Genomic DNA, 6,812 nt, shown 5'->3' with positions numbered 1-6,812 from the left:
AGCTGCATTACTGCTATTTACGCCATTTGTTCATACCAAAGAGTGAAGCATTCCTACCCTTGCTTATCTACATTACAGCTAGCCTTGCTTAGCTGCATTTCTACTGGATTAAACTGATCTAGTACTGTCATTGCCTAAACAACTTAACCATCAGAAGCCAGAACAGCCTTGTAGCTTAACAAGCCTACACCACTCACAATCTCATACTCGCAGTAATCATCCATAGCTAGTACTTCTTCCTCTACTAAAATTGTACAATGTTAATAAATTATACCTCATCCTTTAAATTGTCAGCACTATGCTGCCTTAAAGCGCCCGCGGTCCCTCAAATATCAAATGATTGGTGTGTGCTGCCTGTCGGATGCAGCAATCTGTGCAAAATCGACAACACCAAAGGCACATTTCATTCAATCCAAATTAAGAAAAAATGATTACTGGGAGAATCAACTGAGGAGGAGGCCAGACTGGAGAAGGGCCTTCAGTTGTAAGTTCTCCTCGATGAACCATGCCAATGGACCTTCTAGTACGCCACATCGCTCAACGTAGCAATGACCATGGCACGGCACGCACCATGTCCGGCTTTGACCGTATGATAAGCTGAAACACTGCAAAAAGTTCTTTTTCATCCAAACATTAAGAAAAACAGTTGTTGGACACAAATGCAAGACATCTCTACATCCCTGTCATGTTTACGAGTAGTCACCATGAAATCGAAATTAGAATAAGAATTGATGAACCTCCAGTTTGAGAAAAAATTCAGAAGCAGCAAGAGCACATATCTCTCTAAACTGCAAGAAAGATAGCATCGCATCCCAGTTCAGTGTCCAACAAAAGCAATAAGATCACATCCCCATTTGAACTGCTAGAAGATTTAGCTGAAGGAAAACCAGACAGGAATGCTTTTCTGCTCTTTTCCATCATTGCAACGTGCATGCGGGCCCAGGCTTGTATCAACACGAGTTATAACACCCATGGCTGTATGCAAGCAATTCAATATCAGGATGTAGACCAAACTGTGTTGCAAGGCATGCCAGATTTCAAACACCTCACAACCAATATGCTTCATGAAACAACAATCTGAATCCACATATGAAAATTAGATTGCTTTGAAGGACAATTTGGCAAGGAAAGCTTCGGCAGATGGCATGCATTGAACCGTTCGTCTGCCAATCCACGAAATCATAGAAGTCATAGAAATAATCACCAAGCGATGCTCAATGCAATGGGGGGTGGGGGGAAGCGTACCACAACCAATGTGAGGAGCAGAGCACGGAGGTTGCCGCTTTGGCAGCCAACGTTGGGTCGTGAGTCGTGACGGTAGTGGACTTAGGCTACCGCGAGCAGCCAGGGTTGGTGGTGCAGTAGCAGGCGCCGGCTGTATCGTGGTTCGCCTATCACCACGCAAGCTGATGGTTATGGCGCTGACTGCGTCGTGGTTCGCCTATCACCTGCAGGCAGCCAAGCTGATGATGATGGCACCGACTGCGTGGTTCGATGGCTGTCGTGCAAGGCGCAGGAGGTGCCAGTCGCGGAACACATCCTCAAGACGGAGTTGAAGGTGGATACGGATAGCGCCGGCGGCGGAAGTTGCAGCGCCACCTCTTCCTCCCCTCCTCTTCCCCACGCAGCTACAACCGATGTGATGCCATCGCCTACCGCCTGGAGCTCCACCATCGACGTCGTGTGCACCTCGTTGGATCGCGTCGAGAGGGCTCCTTCTTATGGCATCCAAGTCCCTGTGAGTCCGGGCCGGGCACTCCATGGATTTGTGTTGGACAAGTTGTCCTGCGTGAACACGGACTCCGACTTCGATCCAAATTGGAGACGGACGGCAGGAGGCAGCAGGAGGTTGGAGGTAGAGGAGGCTGGGGCGGCGCCGGAGATTGGGGGCGGATGGGAAGGGGAAGCAGGGCGGCGGCAAGACGGAGTGGAAGACCGGCCGCGTGTGGCGGCGGCGGCGGTACCGTGCACATCGAGGAGAGGTCATGCTCGTGTGTTTCTTTTTTTTAGTCAACTGCTCGCCCGTGCGTCGAAGGTTTGCTTGCTCGTCTATTTTTCTTTTTTCCAAGGCCCAATAGAAAGTAACGGCCCAATCGTTAACGGAAGAACGTAGCCCAAGCCCGTGAGCGAAAGAACGTTCTAATAAGGAATTTTGATGAAATCTTTAGTGCGTATCCCAAATTAGTACCATCTCGTTTATATTACGATTTTGTCTATACAAATCGTAAAAGCGTATTATGACATGAGAAGAAAGCGTATTGTGACGGTGAACCCACGGAGTTAATCTGTGCTTTATTATTATTATATATATATTATAGGGAAAAGATTTTACTTAGGGAAATGTCATAGAGAAACCAACATTGGATGGACACTGATGAAAACCACGCGAAAACGGTGTTTTAAAGTTTTAAAAAAAGATGAGGACAGTAAGAGAGTGATTTTCTATTGCCTTGCAAAATTTCAAGTTCCTTTACGAGATATTAGCTATGAAAAAAATCCAGCATTATATAGTGCCCAACAGTTACGTCACTATTCATTGTTGAATTTGTCTTGTGTTTTCACTTGAAATTTCACATGACAATAGAACATCATCCTCTTAACACCCCACTTTTTTTTGAAACTTTCAAACATGATTTTCAAGTTTCTTTGAATGCTGGTTTTCGTATGATATTCTCACCACACATTTCACTTCTACAAAAAATGCTCGAGTACTCGTCTCTTGGGGGTTTAGCGTGTAAGAGTGTACTCTGTGCCATCCGTTTCCGGCGTGCCTCCGGCTGATGGCTCCCTGGCGAGCTCTCAGTCATCCAATCTCCGTGGGCGCCCACACCTACCTGCTACCTCTTGGTGGTGGTTTCCGTTGCGCTTGCGTGCACCGTCATGCGCACTGCCCCAAGTGTGCCGGGTGTGCCTGGGTCCACCTGTTAGCGTCATCGGCCCCTATCGGGCTATTTCACTCGCGCGCGGCCGGGTGCGCCCGTGCGTGGAGCCTGTCCGACTGTGTGTGCGCTTGTCGGGCAACTCAAGGTGTTGGCTGGGAGCTTGGTGGTCAGAGAGGATTGCTCAAATGTTGAATGTTGGTCGGTTGCCATCTGGCTCCCATTGCCCTGGACCCGCGTGTGTCGTTTAGTTCGTTTGTGTGGGGTGTTTGATGTTTGGGCCACCGGTAGAGGCGACCATCGTGAGTGGGGTCTGCCAGGCTGTGCATTGATGTCCCATAAGTGTAGGAGGTTAACTGTAGATGTTTTTGACAAGAGTGTCAATCCCACTAGAAACCAAAAAAAGTACTAAGCACAAAATAGCAAGGTGTCACTACAAGTACAAAAAGGTCGAATCGTTTTATGTTTCATGGGTGTAATGAAGCAATGGAACGTGAGCAACAATAAAAAGTAAAAGAGCGCAACAAGTGACCCAATCCTTGATATTCCCAAGGACAAGCTGGTTGTATTACTTATGATGATCAAACATTATTGAGGATGGCAGGATAATGACAGCTGTCAAATTTACCATATCAGTAACATTGATTGTTGTTGCTTATCCAATATTGTAGGGATAAATAGAGTGTGAGTGTGATGTTAAGCCTAGTGTCTACGCTGGAAATCCCCTACTCAACGATCTCCACTGCTCTTCAGCTGGTGGTGTAGCCATGGCGGTTCTCTGATTTTACTTTTCTACACTGCCCAAGCTTAGCCAGAGTTCCACTCTATAATAAGTTTGGAGCGCTCTCTAGACACCATCTAGTGATGTCGTTCCCTTCCTTTTCGCGTGTTTTGGATGAACTTGTACTAAGACCCACTGTATTTTTCGAGCTTCTATGCAATGGAGTCGGGGAAGACCTCCCTGTTGATCAAAAAAATATTGTAGGTATATAGCCTAGCATAATGTGTACCAAAACCGTTGAATAAACGTACTTATGATGGCTGTCCCAATAAATTACTCAAATATTGAGATCTATTAAGGCAAATATCCACAATAGCTATGACTTTTTCTAGGGTCACTATTCACTATTTCAGCTCAAACATGATAAGGGTACAATTGTAGGGCATGAGAACCTAGACTTGTACATCTCTAATAATTACAAAAAACTTTTTGGAGCACCTGAGAACAATTTTGTGTCACTCGATGAGCATGTGGTTGAGGATTTGCCGCGGCTAGGGGCAGACAAGAATGATATTATGTATGCGCCATTCACTGAGAAAGATGTGTTTGAGGCGATAGCACAAATGAAGAATAATAGGGCGCCAAGACCGGATGGTTTCCCAACAGAGTTGAGATGCTGGCCTATAATTAAGGGTGACCTCATGCCCATGTTCCATGACTTGTTTAATGGCCAACTTTAGGGACATGGAGTATTTGATCCCGAGCTCATATGCTCCCGCGCGAACAGTAAAATCGAAAAAATAGTAAAAAATCAAAAAAATCTGATTTTTTTTGTGAAGAACATTGACAAATTTTCTAGCTGTGCGCAAAATTTCAGGTCGAAATGACATTCGTGGAGGTCTGGATGAAAAAATAAAATCAATGGTCCCAAAAGACTGTGAAGGAATTGACAACCCCTTTATCGCGTTGGGTGCAAGTGTTTGATTGTTCATGCAGTGCATCGAATGGGGACTTGCTTGTATCTCCTACTAGATTGATACCTTGGTTCTTAACCGAGGGAAATACTTATCTCTACTTTGCTGCATCACCCTTTCTTCAAGGGAAAAACCAACGCATGCTCAAGAAGTAGCTGGAAGAATTTCTGGTGCCATTGCCCGGGAGATCTACATCAAGCCTACCATGTACCCATCATAAACTCTCATCTCTTGCATTACATTATTTGCCATTTTTATTTCGTTTTCCTCTCCCCCACCTCTAAAACGTTTTCAGGAAAATACAAAAAGATTTGCCTTTTTATTCGCCCTTCTTCCGTTCGCCTTTTTGTTTGTTTTTTGGTTGCTCGTGTGCTTGATTTCTTGCTTTGTCACGATGACTCAAGAGAATACCAAGTTGTGTGACTTTTCCAATACTAATAATAATGATTTTATTAGTACTCTGATTGCTCCCGCCACTACTGCGGAATCTTATGAAATTAATGCTGCTTTGCTGAATCTTGTTATGGAAGATCAATTTTCTGGCCTTCCTAGTGAAGATGTCGCATCCTATCTAAATACTTTCGTTGAATTGTGTGATATGCAAAAGAAGAAAGATGTGGATAATGATATTGTTAAATTGAAGCTATTTTCGTTCTCATTTCGAGATCGTGCTAAAACTTGGTTTCATCTTTGCCTGAAAATAGTATTGATTCATGGAATAAGTGTAAAGATGCTTTTATTTCAAAGTATTTTCCTCCCGCTAAGATTATCTCCCTTAGGAACGATATAATGAATTTTAAGCAACTTGATCATGAACATGTTGCACAATCTTGGGAGAGGATGAAATTGATGATAAGAAATTGCCCTACTCATGATTTAAATTTATGGATGATCATATAAAATTTCTATGTCGGATTGAATTTTGAATCTAGAAATCTTTTAGATTCGGCCGCAGGGGGTACTTTTATGGAATTCACATTAGGATAAGCTACTAAACTTCTAGATAATATCATAGCTAATTACTCGCAATGGCATAGCGAAATATCCTCTACTAGTAAAAAAAGTGCATGCGATTGAAGAAATTAATGTTTTGAGTGGAAAGATGGATGAAATTATGAAATTATTTGCTAGTAAGAGTGCTCCTATTGATCCTAATGATATGCCTTTGTCCACTTTGATTGAGAATAATAATGAATCTATGGATGTGAATTTTATTGGTAGGAACAATTTTGGTAATAACGAGTATAGAGGTAATTTCAACCCTAGGTCGTTTCCTAGTAATTCCTCTAATAATTATGGTAATTCCTACAACAACTCTTACGGAAATTATAATAAGATTCCCTCTAATATTGAGAACAATATTAAAGAATTTATTCGTTCTCACAAGAATTTTAATGCTATGGTTGAAGAAAAATTGCTTAAGATTGATGATTTGGCTAGGAACGTGGATATAATTTCTCTTGAGATTGATTCTTTGAAAATTATATCTATTCCACCGAAGCATGATATTAATGAGTCTCTAAAAGCTATGAGAATTTCTATTGATGAGTGTAAAGAAAGAACAGTTAGGATGCGTGCAGCGAGATTGGTTTGTAAAAGCGTGTTCTTCGATTTCTCATGATAACAGTGATGAAGATCTTAAAGTGACTGATGTGACTCCTATTGAATCTTTGTTTTCTAATATAAATCTTGATAAAGATGGGACTGACGATTAGTCAACTTTATCTAGAAGGCGTCCCAATGATTCGGATTTTATAGATCTTGATGCAAAAATTGATAAAAGTGGGATTGGAGAGGTCAAAACTTTAAGTAGCAATGAACCCACTCTTTTGGATTTCAAGGATTTTAATTATGATAATTGTTCTTTGATAGATTGTATTTCCTTGTTGCAATGCATGTTGAATTCTCCTCATGCTTATAATCAAAATAAAGCTTTTACTAAACATATTGTTGATGCTATGATGAAATCTTTTGAAGAAAAACTTGAGTTGGAAGTTTCTATCCGTAGAAAGCTTTATGATGAGTGGGAACCTACAATGAAAATTTAAATTTAAATTTAAATTAAGGATTATGAGTGTCATGCTTTATGTGATTTGGGTGCTACCGTTTCCATGATTCCGAAAACTTTATGTGATGTGCTAGGTTTCCGTGAATTTGATGATTGTTCTTAAATTTGCATCTTGCGGATTCCACTATTAAAAAACCTATGGGAATGATCAATGATGTTCTTATTATTGC

General features: G+C 41.9%; 1 long non-coding RNA gene across 1 annotated transcript; it reads right to left on the bottom strand.

The window, feature by feature from the left end:
- Positions 1-274: 274 nt before the first annotated feature.
- Positions 275-1,953, bottom strand: LOC120962788 (uncharacterized). Its single transcript, XR_012181474.1, has 3 exons — positions 1,246-1,953; positions 466-1,163; positions 275-371 (listed from the first exon to the last, which is right to left on the bottom strand). It is a non-coding gene; the product is annotated as an uncharacterized lncRNA (long non-coding RNA).
- Between the last annotated feature and the right edge of the window lie 4,859 nt (positions 1,954-6,812).

Source organism: Aegilops tauschii, chromosome 4, assembly GCF_002575655.3.
Source record: "Aegilops tauschii subsp. strangulata cultivar AL8/78 chromosome 4, Aet v6.0, whole genome shotgun sequence".
NCBI classification, from domain to species: domain Eukaryota; kingdom Viridiplantae; phylum Streptophyta; class Magnoliopsida; order Poales; family Poaceae; genus Aegilops; species Aegilops tauschii.
Note: the sequence above shows the minus strand (reverse complement) of the source record. Positions and strands in the feature narration are given on the sequence as shown.